A 23,465-nucleotide genomic window follows, 5' to 3' on the forward strand; every position below is an offset into this window, starting at 1 on the left:
TTCAGAAGGATTATTATTTTCCCCGTAGTAGTTTTAATAGATGGTCACAAAATGAATGGGCATGGAGATATTAAAGATAGTGATACTTGTGGTAAGAGATCAGACAAAATGCAGAAAACATTACTGAAAATCAAGGGAAGTGATTCTTGTTATTCAGGCAGAAAAAGCATAGCTTTACTATGTCTGATAGGTACATAGAACGTATTACTTCTAAATAATAAATTTGAATCGCCTGCTGAAAATTCCAAACAACATGTTTAAAGGAGTGGCAAGTGTCTTTTTACTGCTAATAGTAAAATTACAAAGATAAATTAAAAAAAATAACAGGCCAAGAGGAACCAGCATGTGGAACATTCTTGTCCTACTTGTACTGGGAATGATGGTAAAAATCAAACGCTGTTTGGAAAGCATACTCTGGAGAGAAGGACAAAGGGAAGTAAGCAAATGTTTACTGGGAGATTTACATCTTTGGCTCCTAGATCTCTAAACTACCTCAGTAAAGGTCAGGAGCGAGAGAATAAGCTAACAGAGGATTTCAAAGGACTCCCTGTGTTATTGTACAGATCCCAGCCATATGAATTGACACACACACCCATTTGGATTGACAGATAATATAGGAGAAAATTGAAGAATTGAAGGGGAGGGTTTGCTGGACTTTCAAAGTTCTTCAAGGAAGAAAATGTTGCTTGGCTGAAGCTGTCCATTTTGTCAGAAAAGAGGATTAACCCAAAGAAGCTACCAAGCAGCCCTAAGAAGCTATGGATGCAGAGGGCCTATGAAGCTCTGGATGCAGAGGTTCTATGAAGCTTTGAATGCAGAGGCCCTATGAAGCTATGAATGAAGGGTCCCTATATGAAGCTTCAGTCCTAAGGTAGAGGATGAGTTGTGAAGAGCAGAAACTACTGAGCCCCGAAGGGACTGAGAGAAAGGTTTCCACACATGTTTCTGAGGCGAGTCCCAAGGAGTCCTGGGTACAAAAACCGAGACCACAGAATCAAGAGTCCAGAAGGCAAAATCACAGGACTTTAACATCTTGTTGTAAGGACTAGCTTTGTTTTGCGCATGACATACATAATATGTTTTTAGGAATGAGAAAGTAGACATGGGTGGGCTAAATCGTAGCCCTAAAAAGATACATCTAACTTATTGCCTCTAGAATCTGTGGATGGGATTCTATTAGAAAGAATATTTTTTTCCATAAATGTAATAAGTTCAAGGATATGAAATGAGAGGAGCATTCTGGATGATCCAAATGAGTCTTAAAGTCAATGATAAGGAACTTTCTAGATAATACTAAAGAGGCTAAACACAAAAGATGAGGCAATGTGAACACTGAGACGGTGTATAGAGTAATTATGGCTACAAGCCAAAGACTATCTGGAGCAATCAGAAGTGAGGAGGAAAAGATTCTAGACCTTTAGAAGAAGCATCCCTGCTGTTGCTGGGATTCTAGACTCTGGAATACAGGCTGTGAGAAAATAAACATCTGTTATTTGAAGCTACCAAGTGTATGGTCATTGGTTCCAATAGTGCTACAAAACTATCTGAATGTGGCCGACGGTGGAGGCTGACAGAGAAGCCAAGGACAAAGGCGCTGGTCTTAGACTCTTCTGCATGGACGGGCTCTGTGGGAGCCTTCTCAGCTTGGTTGATCACTTCCCTGGACCTGGGGGGAGTTGAGAGGACCTTGGTCTTAACATAGAGTAGGGAACCCTGATGGCTCCTTGGCCTGAAAAGGGAAGGAGGGGGTTATGGGGGGAGGGGAGGGGAGGGAAGGGGGAGGAAGAGGGGAGGAGATGGAAATTTTTAAATATAAAAAATAAACCAAAAAAAAGAAAAAAAAACTAATGCTTTATCAGAGCCCTTGACAGAGGATTGGGAGAAAACAAGCCTCACACAAGGCCTTGTTCTCTGATATATTTTGAATCTACTATATCCTTTCCCTCCCTAAGCACCCATGTAGGACAGACTTAGTCCCAGATTACCCAGGAGGAAGTAGGAGCAGGGCTTTATGAGAGACCTGCAGAATACTGGAAGTGTGTCCTGGAAGAGACTCGAGGAACCCAATCTCTTTCCTCTTCTTGTTCCTTCTCGTTGTCAGATGGGAGGCTCTTCCCACCATGTGCTCCATTATGATGTATTGACCAGACATGGACCCCAAAGAGGTGGAACCTAAGTCTATTCATGGACTAAGACCTCTAAGATTGGGGGCCAAAGAAACCTGTTCTCTCTTTAAGGTGACTATCCCAGCTGCCCATCATAGTGATAGGAAGCTGAGCAGCACCCACATTCCTGCACAGGATTTTTACCATGCTCATGCAGCGTTGTGGTGAGAAAGATCACCACACAATTGCTATCAGCTCTTTGAGCTCTTTCAAAGAGTTTGTGCATCTTCTTAAGCAAATGTTTGCTCACTGTTATGTCTTTACAGTAACTCCCAGTATTCTTCTTCTTCTTCTTCTTCTTCTTCTTCTTCTTCTTCTTCTTCTTCTTCTTCTTCTTCTTCTTCTTCTTCTTCTTCTTCTTCTTCTTCTTCTTCTTCTTCTTCTTCTTCTTCTTCCCTCTCTCTCTCTCTCTCTCTCTCTCTCTCTCTCTCTCTCTCTCTCTCTCTCTCTCTCTCTCTCTCCTGTTTATGTATTTCCTTAAGCATCACCAGCTAGATGGTTTTCTTGAATGCTGTGGCACAGGACTCTTCACACATACATTCCACACTCAGCTTGTATCTCTTCCCTCCGCAGTCTAAATTGACACAGCAACCAAACACAAGACAAGGTAATGACATCCTTATTACCATGCACTTTCATTTACTCAGAGATTGTGAGAACTCTGAATCCCATATTAGGCAGTTTAGCAGAAGATGCATTAGTGCCTTCAAAGACTTACCAAGCATCAACATAAAATGAAATGAGCTTAATGAAAAGCAGTTTTGGGGTCTTATCAGGACTGTATTTAAATGAAGGAATCTACTTCCCCCCATAGCCATCAAAGCAAACACCCTTATCATTTTATATAGGAAACAACTGATTTTTCAGAAGAAAAATTATTCTAACTTCTGTCTTTTTATAGTCTTCATAGACAAAGAATTTGAATAATAGTCCATTGGAGCTAAAACATGTCTTTTCAAATTCTTTTAACCCAACCCCCCAAAAAACACAAAATATAGAAAACAAAACCTTGCCACCCTCTTAATTTTAAATAATGTAATATTTTTTAAACAGTTGCTAAGATTTTTGTGCTATAGCTACTCTTCAGAATGTGCAGATTTTAATCTTTTCCAGATTCTGTAGAGAGAACTATGAAGATTATTGGTATTCCAGAAACTATGCTAAGAAATGCACTAAATACTTACTCATCCAGTTTCTCTGATCAGAATTCTGTTCTCACATTAATTCACAACTTGAAAACTTACAAGGTTAAAATATACGTTATTGACAACATATTAAATTCTTTATTATTGCATTTTCCTGCTTGTATGGCTGCTTATATTAAGAAATAAATGGATATTACATCACACAATGCCCCTTTGTATCACTGCAACTTCATCCTTAGGAAACAGTGAATGATAAAGTCTCAGAAGCTGGAAGGTTCATGAACCTCATAATCATTGTCCTTAAATTAGCATCCCCTTACATTTTGAGGCTATTGCAGCTGTTAAGAATTTAAAGAGCTGAAAATCATTTTGAATTTGAAGAGTGTCACACACAGGCTAATCAGCTTTAATTCATGGGAAGAAATATAGGGCACTCTAAAAGAAAATTAAGCTCCTGCCAAGACCAGGTGTAATTTAAATAGTCTAATTCCTATATGCTGATAACATCTACATTTTTATAATATGTAACAATCCTTATTTTAAAACTAAATTACATGCATTCATTTGTTCAAAACAACAATGAATTACAACATTCAGGCATGTTTAGTTTGTAGAAGCTTATTCATAACAATAATTGCCACAAAACAATAAAATAGTAGCCACTAAAAGTGGGAGATTTCAACATCCCAATCTCATCGTTGGATAGGTCTGACAGGAAATTAAGAGAGAAATAAGGGAACTAATAGGTATTATGACTTAAGTGGACTTAACTGACATCTATAGAGCACATCACCAAAACATGAAAGAATATACCTTCTTCTCAGTACTTCATGGAACCTTCTCTAAAACTGACCACATACTTGGTCCCAAAGCAAATCTCAATGTATACAAAGATATTTTAAAAAATGCATATATATTATCAGATCACCATGGGTTAAAGTTAGAATTCAACAACAACACAAACTGCAGAAAGCTGGCAGACTCATAAAAACCGAACAATTCTTATCTGGATTACGACTGGGTCAAGGAAGAAATAATGACAAGAAATTAAAAACTTTCTAGTTTCAATGAAATGAACGTAAAATCACCCAAAATTATGAGGCACTATGAAAGGAGTGCTAAGAGGAAAGTTTATAGCACTAAGTGCTCACATAAAGAATTTTGAGAAATCTCACACCTGAAAGCTCTAGAACAAAAAGAAGCAAACTCATCCAGGAGGAATAGATGGCATAAAATAATTAAACATAGAACTGGAATCAATAAAATAGAAACAAAAAGAACAACAAAATAAATTAAATAAAGAATTGGTTCTTTGAGAAAACTGACAATATAGACAAACCCTTATCCAAACTAACCAAAAGGCAGAGAGAATATCAAAATTAGCATAATCAGAAATGAAAAAGGAGCTGTAACAATAGACACTGAGGAAATCCATAGAATCATCAGGTCACACTTCAAAAACCTGTGCTCCACTAAATTGGAAAATCTGAAAGAAATGAACAGTTTTCTGGCTAGGTGACAGCTACCAAAATTAAATCAAGACCAGAAAACAATTTAAATACTGCCTATTACTCCCAAAGAAATAGAAGCAATCATTAAAATCTTCCCCCCCGCAAAAAAAAAGCCCAGGATCAGTGGTTTCGGTGCATAATTCCACCAGAATTTTAAGGAAGATCTGATACCAATCTGATACCTCAAATTGTTCCACACAGAAGTAATATTACCAAACTCTTTTTATGAGGCTACAGTTACCCTGATACCCAAACCATACAAAGATGAAATAAAAAAATTACAGACCAATCTCCCCCATAAACATTGATGCAAAAATTCAAGAACACATCAAAACTCCATGACCAAGTAGGCATCATCCCGTATTTTCAACATAAAAAAACCTGTCAATGTAATCCACCAAATAAGCAAACTGAATGTAAAACAACACATGATTATCCCATTAGATGATGAAAAAGTATTTAACAAAACCCAGCACCCCTTCATGATAAAGGTCTTGGTAAGATCAAGGATACAATACAAAGAACATACCTAAATAATAAAAGCAATTTATAGCAAACTGACAGTGAACACCAACTTAAATGGAGAGAAACTCAAAGCGATTCCACTAAATCAAGAACAAGACAAGGCTGTCCACTCTCTCCATATCTACTCCATATAGTACTCTAAGTTCTAGCTACAGCAATAAAGCAACAAAAGGAGATCAAGGGGTTGTAAATTGTGAAGGAAGAAATCAAACTTTGCTTTTTGAAAATGATATGATAGTATACATAAGTTAACCCCCAAATTCTACCAGGGAACATGTACAGCTGATAAACACCTTCAGTAATGTGGCAGGATACAAGATAAATTAAAAAAAAACAGTAGTCCTCCTGTATACAAATGATAAAAGGGTTGAGAAGAAAACCAGAGAAATATCACCCTTTTCAATAGCCACAAATAATATAAAACATCTTGTGTTAGCTAAGCAAACAAGTGAAAGCCCTGTATGACAAGAACTTTAAGCCTCTGAAGGAAGAAATAGGAGATACCAAGAAATGGAAAGATCCCCCATGCTCTTAGATAGGTAGGCTCAACATAATAAAAAAGACAATCTTAACAAAAAAAATCTCCAGATATGATGCAATCCCCAATAAAATCTCAACACAATTTTTCACAGACTTTAAGAGAACATTACCTAGTTTCATATCAAAAAAAAAAAAAAAAACCAGGAACGCTAAAGCAGTTCTGTACAATAAAGAAACTTCCAGAGGCACCACCATCGCTGACTTCAAGTTCTACTATAGATCTATAGTAATAAAAAAACAGCTAGATACTGGCATAAAAACAGATATGTAGATCAAAGGAATCAAATCAAAGACGCTGAAATAAATCCACACATCTATGAACACCTGATTTTGGACCAAGAAGCCAAAATTGTACAATGGAAAAAAGAAGGCATCTTTAACAAACAGTGCTGGCATAACTGGATATTGACATGTAGAAGAACACAAATATATCCATATCTATCCCCTGTGTTCAAAACTCAAGCCCAAGTGGATCAACAGCTCAACATAAATCCAGTTGATAGAAGAGAAGGTGGGAAGTAGCCTTGAACTCATTGGCACAGGAGACCACTTCCGGAATATAACCCCAGTAGCACAGACACTGAGATTGACAATTAATAATTGGAACCTCCAGAAATTGAAAAACTTCTGCAAGGCAAAGGACACTGTCAATATGACAAAATGACAATCTACAGAGAGGGAAAAGATCCTTACCAACCCTGACAGAGGGTTCATTTCCAAAATATATAATGAACTCAAGAAATTAAACATCAAAGTACCAAATAACCAATTAAAAATGGGGTGCATATATAAACCGATAATTCAAGACAGAAGAATCTCAAATGACTGAAAAACACTTAAAGAATTTCTCAGCATCCTTAGTCATCAGGGAAATGTGAATCAAAATGACTCTGAGATATCTAATCTTATACCTGTCAGAATGGCTAAGATCAAAAGCATTGACGACAGCTTACGTTGGAAAGGACATAGAGTAAGGGGAACACTCCTCCACTGCTTGTAGGAGTTCAAACTTTACAGTCACTTTGTAAATCGGTTCAGTGATTTCTTAAAAAAATTGGGAATCAATGTGCCTTAAGACCCAGCTATACTAATTTTAGCCATATACCCAAAGGGTGTGCAACCATACAACAAGGACACTTTCTCAACTATGTTCATAACAGTTCATAGTAGCCAAAACATGGAAAGAAACTAGATGTCCCTCAACTGAAGAATGGATAAGAAAAATGTGGTACATTTACACATGGAGTACTACTCACCCGTTACAAAAAAAGATGACCTCATGAAATTTCCTGGCAAATGGATGGAACTAGAAAAATTCATTCTGAGTGAGGTAACCTAGACCAAGAAAGAAAAAAAATGGCATGTACTCATTCATAGGTGGTTATTAGGAGTAAATGATAGGATAACTAACCTACAATCCAAAGCCCCAGAGAGACTAGATAAGGAGGGCTCAAAGAAGGATGCATGGATTCCCTGTGAAAGGGATGTAGAAAAGATGTCTTGGATAAACTGGGTGTGGGGGTTGAGGGAATGGAGGGATGGTAAATAAAGGGAGCATGATTGGTGGGCTGGGTGCAGGAGGCGGGTTGGAGGCAAGATGGAGAGGGAGAATAACAAGATATGTTTTGATAGAGGATATTTTGGGTTTGAGGAGAAACCTGGTGCAAGGGAAACCCTCAGAAACCCACAAGAATGAGCCCCAAGTAAGGTTCCTAGCAATGATGGAGAGGGTGCCTGAACTGACCATCTACTGTAAGCAGATTTGTTGATTTCCCTAATTGTCATCAGAGATACTCTATCTAGTAACTGAGGGATGCCGAGACAGAGATCCACAGAGAAGCACTGTGCTGAGCTCTGAGAGTCCTGGAGAAGAAAAAGAGGAGGGATAGTACCAGTCAGTGGGGTCATGATTGGGGGAACCCACAGAATCGGCTGACCTGAGCTCGCAGGAGATCATGGATGCTGGGCCAACAGTCAGGGAGCCTGAGTGGGACAGACCTAGGCCCTCTCCAGTTGTATGACAATTGTGTAGCTTGGTCTTTTAGTAAGGCTTCTAACAGTGAGAGAAGGACCTCTCCCTGGCACTTTGCTGACTTTTGGTAACCTGTTCCCCATGTTGGATTACCTAGAGCCATCTACACACAAGGGAAGGACCTCAGTTCTGCCTCAACTTGTTGTGCTGTTCTTTGTGTAAGCCCGGGGAGGCCTGTCCCTTTCTGAATGGAGATGGAGGAGGAAAGGATGGGGAGTGGGGATGATGGGAAAGGGGAAGAGATAGGAGGATAGGAGGGAGGGGAAATTGGTTGGTATGTAAAATAAATGAAAAATATTATTAAAATTAAAAACATACTGAGTTGCTAAATGGAATGAAAAGTGAGCATTCTTCAAAAGTCATTCAGTTGCCAAGATTCACATGAGGCTTTTCACAAACGTTATCTCAATTATTTCTCTAGTAAGTGTTGTGGTTCAGAATCATTACCTCTACTGTGATGAAATCACTCAGCTTCAAAGAGTCAGTTGAAGTCACTGCCCAATCAGAAAGACAGATCTGTGTGAATGGCAGCTTTTCTGACTGCAAGTACCACTTTATTTTCTTCTGTCTGCTTTACCCCTGGTCATTTATTATATTCTACTCCAAAGAGTACAAGTCTACCGGCATTTGAGAACACTGTGATGGATAAGAAAAACATAAAAAAATAACTTCACTTCTATAATATAGCAAGAAGCAAAACCCCAGTGGGAATTGTCTTTTTTTCCCCATGTTTTTTTTTTATTAAAAATTTCCATCTCCTCCCCTCCTCCTCCCCCTTCCTTCCCCTCCGCTCCACCCATACCCCCCTCCCTCCCTCTCCAGGCCAAGAAGCCATCAGGGTTCCCTACTCTATGTTAAGACCAAGGTCCTCCCAACTCACCCCAGGTCCAGGAAGGTGATCAACCAAGCTGACAAGGCCCACACAGAGTCCATCCATGCCGTAGAATCCAAGCCCATCGCCATTGTCCTTGGCTTCTCAGTCAGCCTCCACTGTCAGCCACATTCAGAGAGTCCGGTTTGATCTCATGTTCCATCAGTCCCATTCCAACTGGAGTTGGTGATCTCCCGTTAGTTCTGTCCCACCATCTCCATGGGTGAACGCACCCCTCACAGTCCTGAATTTCTTTCTCATGTTCTCCCTCTTTCTGCTCCTCATCAGGACCTTGGGAGCTCAGTCCGGTGCTCCAATGTGGGGCTCAGTCATTTTCTTCATCCATCGCCAGGTGGAGGTTCTATGAAAGCAGTGCTAAGAGGAAAGTTCATAGCACTAAGGTCCCACTTAAGGAAAACGGAGAAAGCACTCATTGGAGACTTAACAGCACACCTGAAAGCTCTGGAAAAAAAGGAAGCTGACTCACCTAGGAGGAGTAGAAGACTCCATAATTTTATGGAAGATTTCCATAATTTTATGGAAGTAGAAGATTTCCATAATCAAACTGAGGGCAGAAATCAACAAAATAGAAACACAGAAAACAATCCAAAGAATCACTGAAACAAAAAGCTGGTTCTTGGAGAAAATCAACAAGATTGACAAACCCTTAGCCAAACTAGTCAAACGGCAGAGAGAGAACACGCAAATTAATAAGATCGGGAATTGTCTTTACAATTCATTTTGTATAACCCAATGGCGTTAAAATCACTACAGGAAAACCCACAGAATCAACCTTTCTGGGTTCATAGTGCCTCACAGAGACTGAACCAACAACCATGGAGTCTGGATAGGACTGACCTAGACCCCTCTGCTGATATGTTCCAGTTGTGTGACTTGGTCTTCATGTGAGACTCCTAGCAGTGGGAGCAAGGAGTGTCTTTGACTCTGTTGCCTGTTTTGGGGACCCATTCGTCCTACTAAGTTGCCTTACCCAGCTTTAATAGAAGAGGAGGCGCCTAGTCTCACTGCATCTTGATATACCATGGCTGGCTGAAATTCATGGGATGCCTCCCTGTGTCGGAAGAGACAGTGGAGGAGAAGTGGATGGAGTGGGAGTGAGGGGACTCGGTAGGAAGGAGGGAGGGAAGGGAAACTTTGGTTGGGATGTAAAAACAAAACAAAGCAAAATAAACTAAAAGAATTCACCTCGCATGGAGCCGCTGCTGTAGCCACTGCTTGTCCTGGTGTAGGGAGGAGAGCGTGGGGTTAAATAAGCAGAGTGGTCATGCCCAGTTAGCCAGTGGGGTAGCTGCAGGGAGCTTTGCTGGAGCTCCCTACACAGAATGACTCTGGGCAACAATGGGGTATACAAGATGAGTCTCAGTGATAGTCCAGTATTTATGGTGCTTCAGAAACCTTGAACTAGACCAGTGGCTTGCTGCAATAAGTATTTGCATGTAAAGGAGTTTGGGGCTGATAATAGACCATGTGGCATACAGAAGTTTGCTCTGCCACTTGAATAAATGAATGTGCAATAGAGAGGTGAAAGAGATGACAGAATGGGGTGGCAGTATGCAGGAGAGAGATGTCCCTAGAGACATGGCAGTTGCAGGCAATGGATGCCCGCTGCCTCTGTAAGTGCGTCTAGAGGCCATGCTGGTGTTTCTGGTTTGTCTGCCAAGGAGAACCATATCGACATCTGTGCTCTGTGCTGTCACCTGAGGCCACATTGATGTCTCTGGTCCTGTTCTGTGCTGCCCCTAGAGACCATTGTCAATGTCTAGTGTGTTGGGGTCTCTGGGTAAGGGTCTTGTGCAAATCAGGACACAGGGAATTCAGAGTATGAACAACCACACAACAAGCTTATTTTGTATGGCTGTTTATACAGACTAAAAAGCATTACCTCAACTCCGAAACCCCCCTTTACTCACGTATTTGATCATGAGAAACTCTTGCCTCATCTTGCAAGAAACAATACCTCAATAAATAACAGCAATAAAAATGAAAAGAAATACATAGAAACAAGACAAAATGTATACAGAAGCAAATCACTCCTTTATATCTGGTAGACCGTGAAGAACTGAGCTCAAAGGCCACTTCCTTATCCAGGATACAGATTGTGACAGAACGTTTGAGAAATGTGCAGAGAAAGTATGCTTTCATTTATGCTTGGTTTGCCAAGTGACCGTTTCCTAACTTTGTGCCATCTGTTCCAGAAGGAGCCTGCACTCTAAGGCAGTTCTGTGTCTCCACAACCATGCTGACATTAACGATGCATGCTTCAGCTGGAAGGCATGTTGATGACCATGGTCGGTGGCAGAGACGGTGGAGAGGTCCGTGTTCTATGATGCCACCCAAGGCCGTGTGGATGGCACAGGTCTGTGCTGCCACTGGAAACCATGTGGAAATTTATGACCTATGTTACAGCTGGTTGTTATGGGTTGTTCTTTTGCAGTGGTATCAATGACTGCAAACTCATACTTGAGAATAAGAGACATTGAAGGCTTCTGTGACGATGCCTCCCTCCCCGAAAGAAGCATTCCAAACAGGAAGACACTGAAGACAGTCCTTGGAAGTTGTGATAAAAATGCTAAAGTGTAACTCTTTATAGTTGATGGCTTTTGGCAGTGGGTGGGAACGGGGAAGGACTCAGTTATCTTCAAGGGGCTGGCCACTGCGAATTTGACCATGCTCCAATGAATTATGGGCAACAAAAATTGACCTTGGTCTTATTCCTTTTGCTTTTTGATAAAGGCCATTTATAATACTTTAATATCATTTTGGAGGGAAAAATTTTCAAAAAAAGAATTCCCTTTGCAAGTATCTGGTATGATTTATTATGAGCTTAGTGATTACTTCTCACATGAAATAACTAACATTCTACTGACAAATGACAAAAAGTTTACTTAACATTAATGAAGGACAAAATTATAGTTCCAACTCAATGAATACTTTGTATGATAGTGTTCCAAATCATGTATACATGCTTAAGAAACTTATTTATATAATTTTGAAACTACCTTATTTATGATTTACTAGGACTGTGACTGAGACAGCCCATTAGAGACATACCTATGGTATGCTGAAAATCATTTTTGCAAAGACTAAATTAAAATTGTCAAGAGCTACTTAGCAACACTCCTTCACAAGTTTCTCTTCAGCGTTTAGAATTAGCCCTAGAAGCAAGTACATTGAAAATAGTCATTGGTAAAACAAATGGTGGAAATGACCCAATTCAGACTCACACTGAAAAAATAACGCTAGTCTTGGCACAGTGACTGCGAAGGAAAGTCTTTAGTATCTGAAGATGGAACGCTCAGAAGATGGACCACTCCCTGAAGTCAAACCATCAATATCACTGAATGAAAAGATAGCATATTTAAAAAAAACAAATGATCAAAATTTCAAAGTTAGGGCATAGTACAAAAGTGAAAAGATGTTTAATATATATATGAAGAAATATGTATTATGTATGTGTATATATCTAAATTATAGTGTTTGGTTATATTAGAAAAGTACATTTACTGTGAATTTTGGATTTATAAATTCATGAATCATAATCACTAATGCCAAAAAGTTTGGCTTCTTTAAATATTGCTAACTACTATTCTTATCTATAATGTCAAAATTGGTTTCTGTAAATTTCTGTTTATAGAGGATTTATTTGTGAATCAAAACAAACCAATAGTTTCTTACTTATTAGTTCTTAATTTTCTATTATATGAATATTACAAAGCATGAATAATTAGCAATGATAAAGAGACACAATTTAACAAATTAAGCAATTAAGATCAATTATACAAAGATTAATGAAGAAAAATGTTTGCTCTTTACAATAGTTTCCTTTTCTGTGAGAAAGCAGTGCAAACAGCCCTCTATTAAGCATTTCCTGGTTGTTCAATTTGTTTAAGCTTCTTCACTGTATATACTTTTAAAAGAAATGTTAATTTTTAAAAGATAAGAATAATCAGTGTAAGTCGGCATATATAAGCTATATTTAATGAAAGTAGTTTTGTTTCTCATCTATGAGGCCCTGAGGCCATGGAATATGTTCCTGCGAAATGCTCTGAAATTCCTCAAGCTTAAGATTTTCCTCAAGCATAGGATTTTAACGCAGTGATTAAAAGCAACTGAATTAAACAGGAAACTCCTTTTGACCAGTGCTTACCTACAAAGTCCAAGTCACACTTACCTGGAGCGTCAGCCAAATACGACACTCATGGATGCATTCTCTTGAAGAAGGCCTTTCCATCTGAAGTTTTTATATTTGGGGTTTGACTTACTGGCGGTCATGGGGGACATGAATTTCCACTTGTCCCCAAACATCCATCTCATTGTGTCTACAGTCTTGCTTCATTTGGATAAGTCTATGTCAACAGAAATTCATCACCTAGCTGTACTGTTTCAAATGTCATCATTTTTGACTGTTTCAAAGACTTTTTGGATGGTGTTAGGAGGTAAATTTTTTCCCCAGCAGAAAATTGTTTTAAATAGCAGTGGCAATTTAAATTCGTTGAACTGTTTTTGAATTCTAAATAAGTTGTTATTTTACAAAATGATTGGTAAAGTTATGCTTAATATAATTGCTTGTCCTGTAAATAGCTTTTTGCAGTGGAAATTGCCTTATTTCTAACTAAAATCATGTCATTTTCTTGTGAGTTTTTGTCTGTACACATCTTGCAAAACTCAGGGCCATTGAGGTCATTTTGTTCTAGGTAAACTGTGACCTCTAGAAAAATCTCAGAAATTCTGAGAAACCGTGCATGTGTTTGTGTTTTACGTTAATCTTTTTATCCATTCTTATAATCAAGATTGCCCGTGCCTCAGAAAAGATTTCTATTATTCTCTTGTTGTGCCCTTTGAAAGGCAATTTGCAGAAAAGCAAATGCTCTCTTGCTTTTCTTTATGGATCAGCTTACATCTAAAGAAAACATTCTCATTTTCTCCTTATGTTTTTAGGAAAGGAAAGAATCCAAATCCTTCCTTATGAAAATCTTACTTTGACAGGCAAACAAATCATGTCTCCTTTAGCCATGTTTTAAGTGACGACCATTTAGTTGCTGTATCTTGTCACATTTTTAGTAAAGTGTTTACTGCTGAACTAAATTATCAAATTCATATGTGTATTTTCTTTTATACATGCAAGCGCAGGAACAAAGTTTATCCTGGATATGTGTTTTACATTTTGTAAAGCCGCATTAAAATATTTATAGAACTTTAAAAATCACCATTTGAAACTACAGTTTTCAGAGTACTGTAGATCTAGTAGGATCAATTATTGTATTGCTACTGTGATAGTAGACATCACATAGCCCACTGAAGAAAGCTTGGTCCTTGCTACTATCTGACAAAGACAGGGCTACTTCCTAAGAGGTAACACATCCGTTATCAAAACCTTATCTTTTCCCACAAGGCAGTTTAGTCTCAACTTCCAGATAGTTTAATATACCCTACATGGCTTCACAAAACTGTCTGGGTAAAGACAGAATAATGTGCACCCAACTGCTCTGATATTCCACTGTTAACACAGTGACCATCATTTTAAGTTATTATTCATTTTTGTGATAAATGAAAAGTGTTTTGATTACTCTAGACATGCACGTCTCAAGACAATCTAGTAAGTGACGTTCAGCCTCCATGTATGGTTCTCTGCCACAAACAATCCCAAATTCCTTTCTGCCTATTGTGCAAAATAATTGGTTTTTATTCTTTCTATTAGACAGTTGTAAGAACCCTTCTTTTTAAAAAAAATAAACAAGAAAGTTATTGAGTCTTCTTTGTTGTGCTGGTGTCTGGGTGATACTAACATCAATACTGTAATGTTATTTTCATCATGTTTTCTTCAAAAATGTGTTAATTTTTGCAACGTTGAAATTAAACTAGTGTGAGAGACTGAGTACGAAGAGAGACAAGGGCCAGACCATCAAAGACATCAAACTCTAACTTAAAATTTCTGCAGCAATCAACCCAGAAGGACCAAAATTTGGTCCTTCTGATGTTCCCCAGTTTCTATCTCAGCACCCTGCAGAGAAAGCTTACCAAGCCCACACCAAACACAAAGGGTACCATGCTAATAACTAGCCACTTAACCGCTTCTCTGTGATAATTATGCCGCTGGAATCTCCAGCTCACCCCTGCTTGATCCTGTCATTCCTCCCTCTCAAAACCCCACTCTCTGCGAAAAACCTCCAAAAAGTCCAGTTTGGTGGCAGAGGCTCCTCCCTTGTAGTTGCTAGCTACTCAAGACTTCACTTAAAACCATACCATACTTGGGCACAAACCCACTCTGTGACAGACACGTCATCTCCCCTGAGCCTACAGGCAAATTAAACCCTCTCCTTTAGACCTGCCATGTGATTTTCTCCTATCCCCCTCAATCTCTGGGGGACTGGAGGGTCACCAGGTACTGCTTTGCCCAAATAAATCTGGTATTTTACTTTTGAATTTGGCTTTATCAGAAAGCCATTTATAATATTCCCAGAACAAGATATAATTGGAATCTTGCATTTGTTCTAATATGAGGCTTTTTTGATTCCCCTATCTGTCTGAGTCTGCAAAATTCAAGTAATAGTGTTTGACTTCCTTCTTGTAGCATGTCCCGAAAGGGTAGCCTTTGTACACATTAGATTGTTTTTTGTTGTTTTCTTCTCTAGAGTAGTATTTCAATAGAAAACATGACAGTTAATCCATAGGTAAAGTCAAGTACATTTTTTACATCATGATTACCATGCACTAAAGTTTGAAATTGAAATATTATCAATAAGAGTGACCTAACAGCTGGGAGTGGTGGCGCACGCCTTTAATTCCAGCACTTGGGAAGCAGAGGCAGGCACAACTTTGTGAGTTTGAAGCCAGCCTACTCTACGGATTGAGTTCCAGGACTGGCTCCAAAGTGGCACAGAAAAACCCTGTCTTGAAAAAAAAATCAACAACAGCAAAAAAGAGTGGCCCAACAAAATAAAATCCATAATTGGTAATTAAAAATTTTAACTGTTGAAATAAGTAACCTAAGATAAAGACAACAGCAATAACGAAAAGCAATAACACATTGATACTAAATTATTTCCTCTCATTTTAGTGCTCATTTGGGGGCGGGTTCCTTTTCATTTCACCAAATCTCTCTTCTTTTCCTCTTCCAAGCACAAATTCTTAATTCCTGGAAGGTATTTTCTTAAGAATGTTCCACTTGTACTGCTAAATATAAGACAATCATACTTGAAAGTGGAATATTCTATTTTTAGCTAAAAAGTTGGTCACTTTTTTAAAGTTATGATACAGCCAATAACGCAAGATACATTAGTCAGCCTTCTGTGATTTCATCTGAGGAGGCTTTTTTCCCCTTGGACTTGGGTTCACCTTAAACTGTGGCTTTTTCCTCACACAAGCACTTTCCAAAAACCTGAAAGAACCTCACCAAAGTATTTATACACTGTCGTGTTTCAATAAAAAACTCAAAAGATCCACTATTATTTAAAAAGCTTGTCTCCAAAGCAACTGCCCCCGTCCCTTCTACTTCACAGTAGCATAAAGATGACCAAAGGGCATGTCTGAGTTACATTTAAAGGGCAGATAAGTGGGAAATATTTCAGTTTGGGTTTATTTGTATATTGATGTAGTTTCCAGCTATTTCTATAAATGGTTTCTTAATTGCTAGTATTTTTGAGGCAGCGTGAGCTTCTAGAAGTATTCTCCGTGCTCTCTGCAGTGACTCTTGTCAGCATTACATCAGAAGACAATAGACCAAGAAGGCATTCTGCAGCATCAGTACCAAAATGGTGAGAACAGACAGCAATCAAAGCTTCCAACATGCTGAGTGTGCAGTTCATATATAAAGTTCTTCCATGTTTCAAACAGAAGTAACTTCCAAAAGAACTCTTGCATACTCAGAATGTGATGTGGGATGTCTTTCTGTATGCTGTGAATATGTATTGTTCTCATTGGTTGATAAATAAAGTTGTGTTAGCCTATGGCAAGGCAGGATAAACCCAGGCAGAAAATCCAAGCAAAGATACAGGAGAAGAAGGGCAAAGTCTGAAAGATGCTGCCAGCTGCCCGAGGAGTAAGGTTTAAAGCATTACAGGTAAGCCATCGGCCATGTAGCAATATGCAGATTAATAGAAATGGTTTAATTTAAATGTAAGAGCAAGTACATAATAAGCATGAGCCATCGGCCAAGCAGGTATACTTAATATTAAGCCTCCGAGTGATTGTTTTATAAGTGATTACAGGACTGAGCAGACACAGAAAATGCTCTGGCTATAGAATTAAAGAAATTTATATTTAAAAATACAGTTTTTAATGTGGAATCCTGCCTCACACTTTCTTCTTTTTCTGTTAAACCGTCTTTGAAACAAAATGTGTCAAGATCCCTGTCTCTAGGCCACACCTGCAGCAATACTATAAGCAACAAATAAAACTGTACATAAAGATAGGTTTCCTTGTATTCTGTTATTAACATATTTGATCAATTATAATAGAAAATTCTTATTAAGTGATACTTTTTTGAGACAGAGGTTTTTTGTGTAGCCCCAGCTGTCCTGGAACTAGCTCTGTAGACCAGACTGACCTCCAACTCAGAAACTCAGAGATTTGGCTCAGCCTGGAGTGCTGAGAATAATGATATGCACCTGGAACCCCCAACTAGAAGACTCCTGACATTTTTCTATCCTCTCTAGAAAAGTGTATTTATGCAACCACTGTCAGGATGATATTAGCAAATTATTTATGCAAAAAAGCATACATATCTTAATTAAGATGTCAAAGTGAGATATTCTTTTCTAAAAATTTGTCCTGCTAGCTTTCCTCTCAAAGTTAATTTTTTACTACTCCTTTCTTCATCCAAAGCATTTGCTTTCTCTGCTGCAGCACATAGAAATTAATGAAGACAGGTTCCATATTAAATATGGTCCACCAGTAAAGTTCCGTTAGACTTGTTCTCCAATTTTATGTGCTCACAGCTCTTCAACTGTTTTGTTGTTTATTTCTGAGAATATGTTTTAGTTACAACATTTTCACCTCCAAATCCTCCCACATGTCCCTCCCTACTCTCCCTTAATCATGGCATCGTTCTTCGTCAATTTTTATTGCATGCATATATGTATTTGTACATATACACATATTCTTTTTTTTTTTTTTTTGTTTTTCAAGACAGGGTTTCCCTGTAGTTTCTAGAGCCTGTCCTGGAACTAGCTCTTGTAGACCAGGCTGGCCTCGAACTCAGAGATCCGCCTGCTTCTGCTTCCCGAGTGCTGGGATTAAAGGCGTGCGCCACCACCGCCCGGCTACACATATTCTTAAATATAACTAGTTAAATCCATCTAGCAATATATTTTTTGAGCACTTTCTTTCTTTGTACAGTATTTCCTAACTGCTATGTCTATTCCTCCTGTTATAGTAATTAGAAAGCTTCTTGAAGGAGAACCTAACTTTTCACCATGACTGCTGCATGATGCCTACTTAGTACTCATTTATTTGTTCATCTATTAATCTTATATTTTCATTAGCATGTATAGAATGCTCTTCTGGTGTCCAAAAATAAAATTTGTAGTAGATGCACAATAAATGTTGATATTAACAGATACATTACCTTCTGGTTTTGTCAGAAGAGAACGATGTGGTAACTTTCTTCCAAGTTCCTTCATGTCATTGTCATAGAGTACATCGAAGGAAATTTTTTTTCATGCTCAAAGAAACATCTGTGGAAAAAACGGGACTGAAGTCAGACAAGTATTTGACTTTTGGTTTCTAGGCTATTCTAACTGAATGTCATGTGAAAACTCTAGTAACAGTATTCTCCTTTATAAGAGGGGAAATTATCTCCTGTGTCACAGGAATTAGATGGCACACAGTAGAAGTATTCTATAAACAACTGTTAGACACCAATGCTAAGGTGAGGATTTCAGGTGAAATGTGCTATTTGCCTTCTTCATCTGTTGTATTTTCCATTTCTACCATCAATAATTAATCACACTAATTATTTATTATCTACTCAAGTGGAAAATATGAAACCCACTTAGCCAACTAGATTGAAGTAATTCTCAGATATGCTCTTCTAGATAATGAGCTTGGAACTGAAACGATGTTTTCACAAATCACCATTAATACACCCTAAAAGGAGATCCAAAGATCCAGGACCTGGGGAGATGGCTCAGTAGTTAAGAGCGGTTATTGCTTTTGCAGAGGACCCGAGTTTGTTTCCCAGCAACCACAGGGCAGATCTTAACCACCTGTAACTCCATTGTGAGGGAATCAATGCTGTCTTTTGATGGGTCCTTGCACACATGCGGTACACATATATACATTCAGCTATATACACATAAAATAAAATGAATAAACGAACCCAAGAATTGGTGGTGGTGGCGGCGTGGGCACAATGCCTGGCATTTTAACAGGCACATTCAAAGTCATTATTTGTCAGATGAAGGCAATATTTCATTTCAAAATGTAGAATGTATTTCATCTGATTTTCAACTCTCTTTTAAAAAGTCATACTATAAGATATGCCTATTACAAGTCAGGGCTTAATCATTCAGTTAATGCTGAGTAAGGTTAGGTGTGTTCCTTTCATCTTTTTATTTCCATTGTCTCTAATCACAGTCTGTTTTTCATAGTGCACAACCTGTAATCTGAATTAATGAAAAAGAGGATTCCCTTGAAAGTGTAGAATAAATTATGAAATGCTTGATTAAAATTTGTTAATTGGGAGCTAATGTAGAAATTTGAGGAGACCACTTCAAGCCTTTTTTCCTTACCAACCATAACATTATTTCGTGAGCGTTTATAATAAACAATAAAAACAAGTGGGGCCGTGCATTGTGGGATTGTGTCTCATTGTTTTCCGTTCTATTCATCGGCACAGTTTTCCAGGTCTTCTTAGACAGGCTCTGCTTGGTTTACAGGGATTTGTTAGACATGTATTCACATATCTCACAGGAAATCAAGCAACATACTCAGTTGAGTTAGACAGAGGATCCACATCATTTTAGCAGTTCTTTGTAAGAGATAGAGAAACCGAAAATAGATCCTTCTCCTTTGTAGTCTAAAGTTAGGCAGAGAAGCCCTGTTACCCACGGATGCAACTTCCAGCAAACACAGAGAGAAACGCACAAGACATAACAAACCCCAGGAGGTGATTAAGTTTAAATACTACCTTGAAATTTTTCCTTGAAAAACAGAAAGAAAATTTCAAGAGCCGAAACCACATGCTGAAAGCAAGGGGATATGGAGAATGTATTGAACAAATCAACAGGAATAACAAATTAAGAAAAGGAGAATAGCTATCTGCTGTTGGGCTCAAAGACAGGCCCGGGCAAATAAACCATGTTTTTGAAGATGGGGAAATATTTGCATTCTTGTGATGTAGTCGTACTGCAAGCCTGGGGAGTGTTGTGGTCAACTGTACTGTTTGCAGCAGGAAGTCACTTTCAATCACCTTGTAAAAGCATCAGGTCGCAAAGTCGTGTAGCATACTCCGTGCATTGTATCTAAACAAAACCGTGTAATTCAGCCCTTTATTTTCCCTTTACAAATGATGGGAGTGTTAATACTTCCAGCTCACAGTTTTACTGTTTCTAAATATTAAATCAATTATAAATATCTACATATTAATTTATATTATTTATATAAATTGCTTGAACTTAATGTATATTACTAATACAAACACAGTATATAAATTTTAATATAAACTATTAACGTGAGTATAATATAAATATCAAATAATAAACATTGATTAATTAATTGCCATTGTTATTAGGATATTCTTGTTCACCCCAATCATCATTATCACTAGCAGGCATTCCTATAAAATTTTGAGAGAAGGTCCTCTCAGTTTATGCCTATGGTTTAGGTGCTGGAGGGGGGTAAGACAATTTTGTCTGGTTGGGCAAGATTTTGGTCTTTTAGAATAGTCAACTGCATCTTTCTAAAACTATGAATGCTCAAAACATGTCCTTAGTTGATAAAAATATCAGGGAATCAACATGTCATTTAAATGAATTTGTTGGCTTTCTGTTCTGTAATGAAAGAGGTTAATGTCATCAGAGCACTGAGAGATTTCAATTTTCCATGTCCTTAATCTTAATATTAAGTTTATTTAAAGTTAGATAGGTTAACTATTAGAGAATTAATTTCATCATAAAAGTTACTATAGCGTGCAAATAAGTCTTAAAAGTTAATTTTGGATTTCCACATAAATTTATCTAGCATAAAATCTTATTAGAGTATACACAGCATTGTACCTTTATAAGTAAGTATAAATTCTTTTTTTCTAAAAAGCTAAGTCATTAAAACTAAACAGAGTGCTTTGTTTAGTTTTCAGTTCTGAAAAATAACTGTATTCCAAAAAACTAAAATGATTATATCTTCTATCAGACCTTTGTAAACATGCTCATGTCACCTCTGATTTACTGTGTTAGGGTGAATCTGGAATTAATTATCTTTCAATTATTGCTATGGATTGGTTCAGCATTTTTTTCTCTTTTTAATGTTTCATATTCACCAATAAGCAGGCATTACATAAATATCCCAGTTGTCTCCAGTGGCTGGTCTGGACCATGTGCTTACAATTTCCCAGCTTTCAGTGAAAGAATTCAAGATAAAGGATTGCAGACTTTCAAAGAAAATAAGTTGATTTTATTGTGAGCAAAGTGCTAAAGCAGATTGTAGATTGACATTGGGACATATACGTAAGAATACTCAAGGGCCTCAATTATTTCTAGGACTTCCTTTTAAAGGGTTCAAGGAGAAGTTTGTTTACTAAGGGGTATAGTGTGATTCTCCTTATTTAATAAATTAGATCATACATTTATTATTCCTACTTCACATGTCATTTCGAGTAACACACCGGATTTTAATCAGATGCATGCCCAGATATATATAAGCATAAGGTGATAAATAAGGAATTTTCCCCTAAAATTTAACTTGAAGGAGAGAATTTGATTTTCAGCATTAACACCAAAACCAAAACCAGTTTAGACTCGATGGGCTTTTTTTTTCCCTCATCCAGGCATATTGGGAATATGCTTGAATAGAAACTAAATTTGTTTGATATCAGGGACAGAGAACTCTATACTATTGTTCAGAGATGGGAGTATATGCTGTCGGTGAGGATTTGGGGTTGATAAGCACAGTTTTAGAGGTGTGTGTGTGTGTATGTGTGTGTGTGTGTGCGTGCAGATGAAGGAATTAGGCTTAAAAGTGTGTGACTATGAAGTATTATTGTGTATACTATAGTTTACCCTCTACAGTTGCAATTAAAATACTACGTTTTGTCGTTGTTTCCTATTGACTCCACTATGAATGATTCCATGTGTGGTTTGTGTTTATACAGACAGGTTTTCATAAATTTTAATTGTTCTCTCTGTTGTACTGAGAACTGAACCTGAGTCCTCTTGAATGCTAGGTGAATGTTCTACACAGAGCTAGGCTAACTGGCCTTTTTATCCTTAATTTTTGATAAAGATCTCACTAACTTGCCTCATACATCTTTTTTTTTTCTTTTTTTTGGTTTTTCGAGACAGGGTTTCTCTGTGGCTTTGGAGCCTGTCCTGGAACTAGCTCTTGTAGACCAGGCTGGTCTCGAACTCACAGAGATCCGCCTGCCTCTGCCTCCCGAGTGCTGGGATTAAAGGCGTGCGCCACCACCGCCCGGCTTGCCTCATACATCTTTAAACTCATGCTGCAGCCCAGGCTGGCCTTAAACTTGGGATCCTCTTCCCTCAGGCTTCTAGTTGTTTTCCCAGTGTACACCACCAAGTTTGTCTTTGTTTTACATTTTATTCCATATTTGTCTATAAAACGGAATGTTCTGTACACATTTTATTTATTATAGCACGTGTTTCTTTAATTTTTCAGTATTTCTTTGGAATACATTTCATTGGTGATTTTTTTTCAAATTATTAACAGATCTCAAAAAGAAAAGCTTTGATTAAATAGATGCATGCGGTCCAACTCTGTGTTGTTCAAGAGTGAACTAGAGAACACTGAGCTACTTACCCTGCTTCATCTTCCAAGCAATTACCTCGTAGATCTTCAGTTGTTTACGTCATGCTTCCATTATTTCATAGCTTTTTATAATTAAAACACAGATGTGCTGTGTACGCTTTGATATATTTGCTCTAAAAAGCAAAATGTTCCATTTTGGGAGGGTATAGTAACTATGAATTCTAAATTTTAATGTATGTATTCTGTCTACTCTTAAAATCTTAACAGGATAGTTTTCATAGATATGAACAAGATAATGCTAAAATATTTTATACAGAGGAACTTAAAAATGGCCAAAGTGATACTTCTTTTAAGTTAAAGAAATTACATTTACCGAAGTTTAAAGTTATTATCTACTTTTTCAGAAGTAGTACAATAGAAATATGGGTAAAAAGATCAGTGTGGGCATCATGGAACTAGAATGACAGCCAGCAGGGACACAGACAAAGTAATTACTTTTTGGTTTAAGGAAGATTCTAGAAATTAAGTGGGGGAAAATATGTACTTCTCACAAATGTGGCACTCAGAAATTACTAGGTCAAAGGTGGCCTCTATCTAAACTTTCCAACTTACACAATAATGAACTCAGATCATGAAGGCTTCATGATTAGAAACTAGTCATTAATGACTGGGTAAACAAGAAACTCTGGACAAGAAAACTGACTTGACCTTTAAAACCTGTGGAAGCTTTTGATA

The sequence above is a fragment of the Arvicola amphibius genome, chromosome 18 (assembly GCF_903992535.2).
Source record: "Arvicola amphibius chromosome 18, mArvAmp1.2, whole genome shotgun sequence".
NCBI lineage: Eukaryota > Metazoa > Chordata > Mammalia > Rodentia > Cricetidae > Arvicola > Arvicola amphibius.